Here is a 14,239-nt window from a genome sequence, read left to right on the forward strand (position 1 = left end):
AAGCTGGATTAGGGCATGGCTATACCAAAGGAAACAGAGAGTTAGTATAAATGGAGTCAAGTCAGAGTGGGAAAATGTTGTAAGTGGGGTGCCTCAGGGCTCTGTCCTGGGACCTCTGTTGTTTATAATATATATAAATGATTTAGATTCAGGTTTGAGTAGCAACATTTGCAAATTTGCCGATGATACGAAAATCGGTAGGGAAATTAATTCGGAGGAGGACTCACTATCACTTCAAGTTGATCTAGATAGGGTTTTGAAATGGTCGAAGGATTGGCAGATGCAGTTTAATGCTGATAAATGTAAAGTTCTGAGGTTAGGTAATGATGATAGGGTTACAAGATATGAGCTAGATGGTGTTGAGATTGGGAAGTCGAATTGCGAAAGGGATCTGGGAGTTATGATTAGTAAGAATTTAAAACAAAAGGATCAATGCATAAATGTTCATAATAAGGCAAATCGGACACTTGGATTTATTAATCGCAGCGTTAGTAACAAGACACCTGGTGTGGTTCTCAAGCTATATCTTGCTCTAGTTAGGCCCCATTTAGATTATGCAGTTCAGTTTTGGTCGCCATATTATAGAATGGATATAAATTCACTTGAACGTGTTCAGCGCAGGATGACTAAGTTAATTCCCCAAATTAGAAATCTTTCATATGAAGAAAGATTAACAAAGCTTAAGTTGCATTCACTGGAAAGGCGAAGAGTTAGGGGTGACATGATAGATGTTTACAAGTGGGTGAATGGACATAACAAAGGGGATATTAATAGGGTATTAAAAGTATCAACACAAGACAGAACACGAAACAATGGGTATAAATTGGATAAGTTTAGATTTAGGAAAGACTTGAGTAAATACTGGTTCAGTAACAGGGTTGTTGATTTGTGGAACCAATTGTCGCGTAACATTGTGGAGGTGGGGTCCCTCGATTGTTTCAAGCATGGGTTGGACATGTATATGAGTGGGATTGGGTGGTTATAAATAGGAGCTGCCTCGTATGGGCCAACAGGCCTTCTGCAGTTACCTTTGTTCTTATGTTCTTATGTTCTTCTGCCGAAACCGGCTTATAAGTATCATACCAAGACTTAATATGGCCAACAAGACCCCTTAATTCTCCCTCATTAAACTTTAACCTTTTCCTCTGAAGGCAGGCATGCTTTTTATCTAGTTTAAGCTGTATTTGTAATGCAAAATGATCACTTAGCATTTCATCCACAGTAAGACAATTCCCCTCTATGCCCTCAGCATTTATTAAACAAGCATAATCTAATCTCCCTCCCCTCAGATGAGTAGGAGAGGGCTCGCCCAGCAGTTGAACATCTTCATGTTCCTGCAAAAACTGGTACCATCTGCAACCATTCCTATTTGCTTTACCCCTTGATCCTAAAGCTGGATGTCTGGCATTAAAATCCCCTACCACAAGTGTATCTTCAGAAAAGAAGGAATCTGGCAAGTATCTTAAATCAAGGGAGCTATCAGAGATGTATAGATTAATGAAATTTAACTCTCGGTCCTTTAATTGTATCCGCAAGCTAATACTTTCAATACCTCTATATCTCTGAGGGATTCCAGTTATCTCGGCAGGTATGGTACTTTTGACATAACATGAGACCCCCCTAGTTCCTCCATCAGCATATAAGTGAAAGCCTCTATAGCCATTTAGCCTCAGTATGCTACCATCCCTATCCCCAGTTTCCTGGAGTGCTACTATGTCAATATTCTCTCTAAGAGTATAATAGTGTACATCCACCGCTCTAGTTTTTAATCCATTAATGTTCCAAGATAATATTCTCAATTTACTTTCATCCATGATTAATAATAAAACTACCTTTGCCCTGTCCGTCACATTCCATGAGATACAAGAGTACCTTAGAAACTTCCTTCCAACACCGTAACATTTTTTCTTTCTCCTCACCTTCACAACTACTACTAACATTGAAGGTAATATTTTTCATATCTATTTTCTTTGTTATTTCTGTAACCCGTTTTACTTTAACCGTTCTTTCGCCATTTGTCACAACAGGAGATTGATTGATTGATAAAGATTAAGCCACCTAAAAGGTGGCACGGGCATGAATAGCCCGTAAGTGGCGGCCCTTTTGAGCCATTACCAGTATCAAGAGCTGATACTGGAGATCTATGGAGGTGCGACTGCACCCTGCGTGACGGGAAATGTCTCCCGTGGTGACAACAGGAGGTTGAACACCGCTAACACTACTAGAGAGTGTATTCTCCTGACTATCCTCTATCATCGTTACCTCATGCACATCATTACTTTCTTCTACGCACGTTTCACTTTCCATTTCACGTCTCGTTTTACTTTCAATTACACGTTTTGTTTCACCACCATCTGCACCCCCGTCCACCTTCCATAGCCAATTTTTCCAATGCCTCAATCCTCTTATCTAGTTTTTTTAGATACTCTAAAATTTGATTACCAACCTCAGAGGTGACCATATTGTCCTGAACCTTGTCGTCACAAGGTTTCAGTTTTCCCACTGCATGATGTACTTTCCCTAAGCTCGCCTTTACTTTCTCCGTCCCTTTCTCCCACACATTGATCATAGGGGCTGTCGTTGGCTTCCAGCTGTTTCCTCCATGTTCCTCTTGCACAATCTTTCCTTGCTGCGAGGATACATCTATCCTGCTTCTAGGACCCGTCCTAGTCTCTTTCAGATGAGGCTTCATGGGGCATATGACTGTGGGATATCAGCTGAATAACCAGAACATAATTTGTAGTCTCACATACAACCAAAGTGTACTTAAGCTCTGCCTTTCCTTTCCAAAGGTTTTTATTTTTATTTTATTTTTTTGTTTGTCATCTTTGCCTGTTTTATACTCTTAATTATTTGTTCTTAGTTAATCCCCTTGTCACTAAACCTAGGGCTTTTTATTACCCTGTTAATTAAACATTACTAAGCTAATTATCTTCAAGATCATTTTTTTATGATTATTATTTTTCTTATTATTTTTTATTTTACATTTATATTGTCAGTCTCTACTGATTTTTTGTTTTTTATTTTATGTAACTTCTGTGTCCTCCCTGGCTATCTATTGGATCTTTATTTTACTTCTAAATTGTTACTATTTTATTGTATTTGCTTTTATTCTTGTGTTTTGCTTTATCGTGTATCTTGTATCGTGATCCCTCTGCATCTCTATGCACACTGATATTGATCCTGATCAAAATCTTCTGTCTCATATCTATACCAACCAGCACATTGATCATCATTATTGCAAGTATTTCACAGCACACCAGGCTAAAAACAAACTCCAAAATAGCACCTATCTATCAGTTTATAACCAAAATGTTAGATCACTTGGTAAACATTTTGACGATTTAAATGCACTACTCACAGCACTAGGTACTAACCTATCGTTCATTATTTTAACAGAAACTTGGATAAATAAAGACTATACCCAACTCTACAACTTAGCTGGTTATAAAGCCATTCATAACTGTAGGCCTAATAAAAAAGGTGGTGGCACAGCTATATATTACCGAGATACATTTATCTGCAACAGTGTTATTAGTGACAGAGATGACTACTGTGAATATACTTTTGCTCAGTTTACAATTAAATCCCTTAAATCCTCTTTGACTATTGGAGCCATCTATAGATTTCCCAATACTAACATAGCTTCTTTCTCAGACAACCTAAGGAATCTTATTATAAACAACAATCTCAACAAAAACCACATCATTCTGGGAGGAGACTTTAATATTGACCTGGGTCAACAAAATTGCTCTCAAGTTGACTATTTCCTTAACGGCATGAACTCCTGTATGCTAATCCCCACAATCACCAAACCTACCCGAGTCACTCAAACATCAGCCACTACCTTGGACCACATATGGACAAACATAACAGCTCCCCTTGTATCTGGTATAATCTACGACAGAACAATGGACCACTATCCTACCTTTCTCATAGCGAACATGGACATAACACCACCAAAAAGCAAGAAACTTTCATTTAGGCTACACAGTGAATCAGCTTTAGAGAATCTTACAGAGGCACTTCACAATATTAGCTGGGATTCTGAATTCAATAATACCCATGATATAAATTCATTAGCTAACCTCTTCCTCTTCAAAACTTTAAGCCTCTACAACCTTCATTGTCCCCTTCTTACCAAGCAAGTAACTGACAAGAGATTAAACAATCCATGGCTCACAAGTGGCATTCTCAACTCAATCAACAAGAAACATGAATATGAAAAGAAAGTTAGGATTGGCCTAGTTTCAAAGGAAGTAGTTAAAAGGTACTCATCAATGCTTACCAGTATCATAAGAAAGGCAAAACTTGCATATTATGTGAATAGATTCAATGAAGCAAAAGGCAACATGAAAAACACTTGGAAAACTATCTCTAGTATCCTAGGAACTAAACAACACTCACATAACCAAATAAAACTCTACAAGGATGGGGATATACCGTCAACTGATTTAGAAATGGCAAATGAATTTAATAGTTTTTTTTCATCGGTTGGTGCTAATCTTGCCAGTAAAATCCCACAGACTCAGACACATATCTCTCAGGCAGCTATCCAAACTCTCTTCTCCTTTCACCAATCAGCCCGGCAGATGTTGTGTCCATCATACACTCTCTAAAAACCAAGGCAGGGAACACCAGTGAAATTCCGTCCATTGTGTACAAGAGAGCCTCCCATGCCCTTGCCCCACCCATAGCACTACTGTTCAACAAATCTATAGAGTGTCACACCTTCCCTGATATCCTCAAAAAAGCAAGAGTAACGCCAGTCCATAAAGGAGGCAATCCGGCGGACATAAACAATTATAGACCAATATCAAATCTACCCATTCTATCAAAAATATTTGAAAAAATTATTTACAAACAGCTATATTCCTACCTCGTAAAATTCGACATACTCAGCCCCTGCCAGTTTGGCTTCCGGTCCCAAAAGAGCACCAACGATGCAATCATTAGTCTCCTTGACGTTATCTACTCAGCCCTTGACAAAAATGAGTTTCCGATTGGACTCTTCATTGACCTAAGAAAAGCCTTTGATACTGTTAATCACAACTACCTCTTACTTAAACTCCAGCATTATGGAATCCGAGGCCTTGCCCTTGACTACATCCGATCCTATCTTAGTGACAGACACCAATATGTAACCATCAATGATACAACTTCTTCCACTCTACCAATTACCGTTGGAGTGCCACAGGGCAGCATCTTAGGACCTCTTCTATTTCTTATATATATAAACGATCTGCCTAATGTCTCTAATATTCTCAAACCTATACTGTTTGCTGACGATACTACTCTTATCTATTCAAACCTCAACCCATATACACTAAATAATGTTGTGAATAATGAACTAAAAAAAGTCCACTTATGGATGTCAACGAACAAACTAACATTAAACATCGAAAAGACTTACTACATCTTATTTGGAAGCAAATCATCAAATGCAATTCAGCTACAGATAGACAACATCAACATCAGTAATAAAAATGATGGCAAGTTTCTTGGCCTATTCCTAGACAAGAGACTCAACTTCAGCACCCACATTCAACACATAACTAAGAAAGTCTCTAAGACAGTTGGTATACTCTCCAAAATCAGATATTATGTTCCTAACTCTGCTCTCCTCTCACTATATTATGCACTAATCTACCCCTATCTTAATTATGGTATCTGTGCATGGGGGGTCTACCATTGCAAACCACCTTAAGCCCATCATCACACAGCAAAAATCTGCTATCAGAATAATAACTAACTCTGCTTTCAGACAACACTCAGCTCCCTTGTTTAAATCCCTAAACTTGCTAAATATTAACTCCCTCCACACATTCTCTTGTGTCAACTACATTTACAAAACCCTGTTCTTAAATGCAAACCATGCTCTGAAACTCTCCCTGGACAGATGTAATAGGACCCATTATCACCACACCAGAAATAAATATCTCTTTGATATCCCCAGGGTCAAACTTAATCTGTGTAAACACTCTATGCAAATTAAGGGACCGAGTCTATGGAACTCACTCCCTAGTGAATTGAAAAACTGTAAAACTTTTGCCTTATTTAAAAGCAAAACCAAAAAGTACCTAACTTCATCTTCTTAGTTTCCTACACTGAGCTTTAAATTTGCTCTGTACCTAGTGTTACCCAATCTCCTAATTTTTATGTAATATCAAACAACCTTATCATTGTGTTCATTGCTGTCTTCTTTTATGTGCTAGCCATATGCTGTATTGTGACTACCAATTTTTGTCAACTTCCATTCAAGCTGTCATTGCAACCAATCTTATATTGTTTCTGCTGTATTGTGCCTACCAATTTTTTTGTCAACTACCATTCAAGCTGTCATTGCAATCAATCTCAGCTACCTATGTGCTTTAATATACTGTACCTACAATTTTCTCTCATCTTTTTTTCATTTCATGTAATCTGTTATTATTTTTTTGTCTATAATTTTTGCAAGTATTTACCTCCTTAAAATTTTCTTAGATTAAGGACCTGCCCGAAACGCTGCGCGTGCTAGTGGCTTTACAAGACTGTAATTACCATATTTGTATCCTCACATTCCTTATGTACATTCTTGTATATGCATAAATAAATAAATAAATAAATAGAGAGGAACCAGCATTGTGGCTGCCTCGACAGTTGCAACAAAATGGGATGATTTTTTCACTTCTTAGGTAACATACAAGACTTATTCTCTGTTCTCAATTGACGTTAATTTTAACATAAGTGCTTAAGGGGGCTTATTACGCTTATTACAGGTTTCGTAAAAATTGTTCAATTTGTTTATAATTTTTTTTTTAAATGGTTTAGAAAGGGCTGCAACTGGTCCAAGTTTCAGCATCACACCCTAAACAGAAAAGGAGAAAAAAAATACACAACGTATTATGCAACGAATGTTCAACATTCTCAAATAATCTCAGGAAACACATGTGTCAACTAAAATGTCTACTATGTGCTGTAGAAGCACAAACTCTTGTAATAATTGTAATATGTATGTGCAATATATTTATATGTAAAAAATTTTTTTTTTTCTTTTTTTTTTGGCCAATTTTTTTTTCTCGTTTGTTATCAAGGGATTTACATGAAACTTGCACACCCTGCTCAATGGATGCCTATCTGCAAGGGTCCCAATTATGAACGAAATCTGTCGAAGTCAAGCTCAGCTACAGGTGGCCGAACTTGGATCTTTATTTTACTCTGGAAAGTAATTTACAACTTCAAGGCGTTTCTCAGCTTTCATTTATTAATCAATTTACATGCAAATTACACCTTATATGTAGAGTTTGTGCTTCTACAAACCTATTGAGACATTTTAGTCCAAAGTCCATTTGTTGATTTTATAAAAATTTATAAACATCATATATTGCATATTTTTGGAAGGGTAACTTTGAATAATTATATTATTGCACTAAACACTTTTTTTGATAAAACTGATCAATACAATCTATTATTATGTGTTAGTTTAATATTTGAGTGTTATAGAAATGATTTTAGTTGACACATGTGTTCCCTGAAATTATTTGAAAATGTTGAAAATTCGTTGCATAATACGTTGTGTATTTTTTTTCTCCTTTTCTGTTTAGGGTGTGATGCTGAAACTTGGACCAGTTGCAGCTCTTTCTATAACCATTTCATAAATAAATTTATAAACAAATTGAACAATTTTTACGAAACCCGTAATAAGCCCCCTTAACCATGATTGATAATTCCTCCTAATTCTGTAATATCTTTCATAATTCTCCTAGTTTGACGACTCGACACGGGGGGGGGGGGGGTGGCGTCCCCGTTTCTAACACTATGGGCTCACATCCCTTTGGGGGGAGGGGGCCTTCCCTAGCAAGTCGGGTCACTACCAACTTTTAATGTTACATCTTGAGAACAGAGAATAAGTCTTGTATGTTACTAAAGAAGCATTTGACTTCAGTAAGATACTTTCTTGTATTACTGTTACAACCCCCTCGCTCAAGTATTTAAGAAACTTTGTGTTAAAATACGCAATTTCTTATCCCAATTCCTTACTCTATAATCAACAATCTGAACCAGAGCCTCCAAAAATAACAAAAACTATTCTATCTAATCATCAGTGACGACCAGCAGGTTGTCTAGTAATAATCATAAATACAAAATTGAAAAATCCAGGGATATGAATCCCGACTATGCTGTTGACAGCCCAATACATCTGAGAAAAAAACATCCTATCCCTGAACTGATATAACTAAATACAATATCCTTAATCCTTCAGCAAAGCTAGCAAAGATCATTGGCTCTTCCTTATATTACTCCCTTATCTATCCATATCTCAACTATGGTATTTGTGCTTAGGGCTCTACTACCCAAAATCACTTATATAATAATAATAATAATAATAATAATAATTTTTATTTAGGCAAAGGTACATACATAAAGAGATTTTACAAAGTTTGTTGGCTTTATAGATAGAGCTAGTACATACAATGCCTAAAGCCACTATTACGCAAAGCGGCTTTACGTCCTCTAATTACTCAACACAAAGCTGCTATTAGGACAATATCCAACTTTGGCCCCAGACATCACTCGGTACCCCTACTCAAATCTCTGAATATGTTAGACATTAAGTCACTGCACATTCTCTCATGTGTATTATACATATATAAAACGCTAAACTATAATGCCAATCCTGATCTCAAAAGCTTCATAGAAGGTTGTAACAGAACCCATGAGCACTACACCAGAAATAAATAGTTTTGATATTCCTAGAGTACGACTTAATCAAACTAGAAATGCTCTACAAATCAAGGGGCCCAGAATGTGGAATGACCTTCCCAACCATGTTAAAGACTGTACCTCTCTCAACCAGTTTAAGATAAAAACGAAGCTATACCTAATAAATTCCCTGTAACCTACCTTACCCTTCTATTGTCAACCAATGTCTGTTTTTTTTTAAAGAGCGCTGTTTGTCGACATAATTGTATTTGTGCTACTTTTTCAGCTATGTTTTCATTCTACTCTTTATGCTCAATTAGTATTAAGCTTGTCATTTAAGTTTTTCATGCCCGAAACGCTTTGCGTAATAGTGGCTTTAGGCATTGTATGTACTAGCTCTACCTATAAGTCAACCAATCTTTGTAAAAGTTTCTTGTATGTATGTACCTTACCTAAATAAACATTTATTTATATATATATATATATATATATATATATATATATATATATATATATATATATATATATATATATATATTTGTGTGTGTGTGTATATAAATCCCTTTTTCTTAATTGATAAGCTTGGGTATACGCAGCATTGTGCTGCTACCCTATTCTATATAATGCTACGATATTCTATATGAAGAATTACAGAGACTAAATAAAAAAAACTGGCTATAAGTTTATCTTTTATCCGCACCTCACAGGCTTCATGAAAAAATTAACACGTAATGAATAGTATGACAATGTAGAGTTGAAGACAATGTATAACCAAGAAGGAAAAAACTTAAGCACTTCCATGTTGATGAACATATCAGCCAAAGTATATTATGACGTGTTGATTATCACGCAAGTGCTTAAGTAATTTCCTGTTTGATTTTTCATATATGGTTATACATTGTTATCTGTATATATTTTCAGATTATAATTCGTAATATGCAAATATCTCCGAGTGAAATAGTGTACATCCGTATTTTTAATTTTTAATACAACATACATAATACATTTTTTAAGTATTTATTTATAATAAATAATTTAATTATTTAATTTATAATAATTTAATTATTAATAGCATTATATAGTCGATTTAATATTGAACACGTACACATAAGCGAAACGTCCAAAACTGGTGTCCGAAATGGCAAAAAAATTAGTGTTGTCAATGTAAGGAGTATCTTGTATCCCAGTGAGAGAGCTGTTTCCTTCAAAAAGTATAATCGTGTGGCCTTATGTTTAAAGAAACAATTCCAAGTACATTCTTTGATTCAAAAACATGAGAATAAATACAAGTGTTAATTTTAAATGACTAGCTATAAACAAAAATAACAGATTGGAAAAATGATATGTGGAACCAGACCAAAACATTGGAACGCTCAGGTGATGAGAGGGTAAACAACCGCCGCCATTTTAGCAGCACCCGCCGGTGATGTCCAGCACGAGCATTAAGGGAAAACCTTGACACAAACTGTACCTATCATAAAGAAGAAGCACCACCATTGACCGCCAAGTGCTCACATCAAGTCTAACTCTAAGAAACAACACTCAAGCCTTGACGCTTCTCCCAACATCCGGGGGAGAAAACCTTCACACAAACTGCACCTGTCATAATGAAGATGAAGACTCACCAGTGTCCACAGTGTCAGAAGGTATTCACCGGTGCTTCACATGTGAAGACTCACATGTTAGTGCATTCAGGTGATAAACCTCATGAGTGTCCAGAGTGTGGGAAGAGATTCCGTACGGGTGGACATATGAAGACTCACATGTTAGTGCATTCAGGAGACAAACCTCATGAGTGTCCGGAGTGTGGGAAGAGATTCAGTCATCTTGGTTATATCAAGTCTCACATGTTAGTGCATTCAGGTGACAAACCACATAAGTGTCCAGAGTGTGGAAAGAGATTCAATCGTGTTGGAAATATGAAGACTCACATGATGGTGCATACGGATGAGAGACCTTTTCAATGTGCCGAGTGTGGCAAAAAATTTAGAGAACGTGGAACTATAATAAGACACATGTTAGTACATTCAGGTGATAAACCTCATGTGTGTCCAGAGTGTGGAAAGAGATTCAGTCATCTTGGTTATATCAAGTCTCACATGTTAGTGCATTCAGGTGACAAACCACATGAGTGTCCAAAGTGTGGGAAGAGATTCAGTCAGCGTGGACAAATCAAGTCTCACATGTTAGTGCATTCAGGTGACAAACCACATGAGTGTCCAGAGTGTGGGAAGAGATTCAATCGTGTTGGAAATATGAAGACTCACATGATGGTGCATACGGATGAGAGACCTTTTCAATGTGCTGAGTGTGGCAAAAAATTTAAAGAACGTGGAATTATAGTAAAGCACATGTTAGTGCATTCAGGTGATAAACCTCACGAGTGTCCAGAGTGTGGGAAGAGATTCAGTCAGCGTGGAAATATGAAGACTCACATGATGGTGCATTCAGGTGACAAACCACATAAGTGTCCAGAGTGTGGGAAGAGATTCAATCGTGTTGGAAATATGAAGACTCACATGATGGTGGTGCATTCAGGTGATAAACCTCATTAGTGTCCAGAGTGTGGGAGGAGATTCAATCAGTGTGGAAGTATGAACACTCACATGTTAGTGCATTTAGATGACAAACCTCAGGAGTGTCCAGAGTGTGGGAAGACATTCCGTCACCGTGGACATATGAAGAGGCACAAGATGACACATGCAAATAATAGGCTAAACACTTTGAGTGTGGAAGATAATTAAGAGAATGTTAAAGGATAATGAGGCACATAATGGTATATTAACTTTAATCTAACAGTGTGTTATCACACTGTCAGTTGGACCATGTCGTAGCTCAGTCGATTAAGGCAGTGTCTGGGATGATTTTGGATGTAGGTTCGAATCCTTGTCATGGCCCTTGTGGATTTGTTCAGTTGAATGTTCTTCAGAGGTAATTATATTTTGTTTGAGAAATACACTAAACAATGAAAGGTAAAGATCTAAAGATATTTTATTATATTGTTCTTTTATGAGAGTTAGATGACCAAGCAAGAACTAGAGAAGCTGTCACTGTAGGAAAACTCAAAATTGCTTATAAGTATAGAAAAATCTCTTTAGTTTAGCAAAGATAAAACAAAGCTTTAAATGTTTTTCTTCATATTTATGTAAATAATAATGTGCTTTGTTTTTGCTCTCTGTGGAAATTTATTTAAAATTTAATATACTCTGTAGCTAAGTTATGGACATTTTTGTTGTAATATTATTTAGCATTGGAGTTGGTGAAGAAGACAGTCTGAGACATACTTAAGATGAGACCATTTCATTGGAAGGGAAATGTATACTAATCAAGGAATTTTCTCATCAGATTCATATGCAAACTGATGTCCATTTTTTATTTTTTGCTTAGGCTTATTTACACTGAGCTTTAAATTTGCTCTGTACCTAGTGTTACCCAATCTCCTAATTTTTATGTAGTATTAAACAACTTTATCATTGTGTTCATTGCTGTCTTCTTTTATGTGCTAGCCATATGCTGTATTGTGTCTACCAATTTTTGTCAACTACCATTCAAGCTGTCATTGCAATCAATTTTAGCTACCTATGTGCTTTAATATACTGTACCTACAATTTTCTCTCATCTTCTTTTTTTCATTCCATGTAACGGTTATCATTTTTTTGTCTATAAATTTTGCAAGTATTTACCTCCTTAAAATTTTCTTAGATTAAGTACATGCCCGAAACGCTGCGCGCACTAGTGGCTTTACAAGACTGTAATTACCTTATTATGTATCCTCACATTCCCAATGTACATTCTTGTATATGCATAAATAAATAAATAAATAAATAAATGAGTTCCTCTCTTGATTATAAATATTTCACCAAAGAGTTTATTGAAGGCAGACTGGCATTTATAACTGTCAGTGAAGTGAATATGAAATTTAAATTTATATTACTATAGAAATTTATATCACTCAAAATTAACCAGAAATTTATATTACTGTACCCTATTTTATCAGTTATGCTGCAATTGTCTGGGAATAAGACTTTACCCGATTTACCTGAGGGCCACTAACCCTAGTGGCTTCAATGAGAACAGGAAGCCGGTGGCTTGTTGAAGGTCTCACCCCTATCCCCATTTGCCTTGATGATCTGTTCCAATTATATTTTGAAATTCAACACAGTTTTGGCAGTTTAAGGCTTCGACAGGTAGGCAGTTCCATCAATCAATAACCCTGTGGGTGAAAAAGCCCAATTCGAAGTTATATATTTGCCTGATTGGCAATTATATTAGCCTTATTGGTAATTATATTGGCCTGACTGGCATAATCCTCTCTGTCAATTATATTATCCAAACTGGCAATTATATTAAGATGATTGTGAATTACATAAGCCTGACTGGCAATTAAATTAGCATGACTGTCAATTTAAATCAACAAAATATTTATTTATGTTGTGGTGCTCGTGGGTTCTATTACATCCATCAATGAAGAGTTTCAAATCAGGATTAGCATTTAGGAACAAGGTTTTGTACATGTAAATAGCACAAGGAGACCCAGGAGTCTCCTAGGGTGACCCAGGAGTCATCTAGGGTGACCCAGGAGTCTTCTAGGTGACCCCAAGAGTCTCCTAGGGTGACCCAGGAGTCTTCTAGGGTGACCCAGGAGTCTTCTAGGGTGACCCAGGATTCTCCTAGGGTGTCTCAATGTCTCCTAGGGTGCCCCAGGAATCTCCTAGGGGTGACACAGGATCATTTGCCATGCTTGTTCTAGCATTTATATATATATATATATATATATATATATATATATATATATATATATATATATATATATATATATATATATATATATATATATATATATATATATACACATACATACATACATACATACAAGCAGTCAATAGGTACCTGGACCTAGATTCAGGAAGCTCTGTGTATTTCTTCGTAAGTGGGTTTGCTACGAAGGTTCCTAAGTGCGCCCTAAGAAGATGCTTAGGTGCGATTCAATAAGGTATACTTAGGAAGAAAATTGTTGGTTCACCTGCGTGCCGATAGAGATCACTACTGTGTTTTGTTTGGCCAATCAGAGAGCAGCAACATTCTTCATATTGAAGATTTAGCGCTGGCTTATAGGAGCTCTACTGCCTCCTATTTACGTCGAATTTTCTTATAAAATTAGTATATTTCGAAGTAAAACAATGTTTTTTCAACTTCTACAGCCAGCACCGACATTGTAGTAAACAAATATGTTACATTTGTTGTTTACCTACGTAATTCTAAGAGATACTGTGTAGCTGTCCTTGTTGCTCGGAAGATGCGCTGACAATTATTGTATATATTTACTGAATTTACCCAATGGCCACTAACTATCTAGTGACCTCGAAGAGGACAGAAAGCCGGCGGCTTGTTAAAGGGCCCGCCAATTGAATTAATGTTATTTTTTAGCTGGAATTTGGCATTTACGGCTTCAGCGGGTAGGCAGTTCCATGGGTTTATAGCCCTCTCGGTGGAAAAAAAAAACATCTGTTTTCAGTCCTACTTGAGAGAACATACTCTCCAACACTATATCTGTGAT

Source organism: Procambarus clarkii, chromosome 17 (assembly GCF_040958095.1).
Source record: "Procambarus clarkii isolate CNS0578487 chromosome 17, FALCON_Pclarkii_2.0, whole genome shotgun sequence".
NCBI classification, from domain to species: Eukaryota; Metazoa; Arthropoda; class Malacostraca; order Decapoda; family Cambaridae; genus Procambarus; species Procambarus clarkii.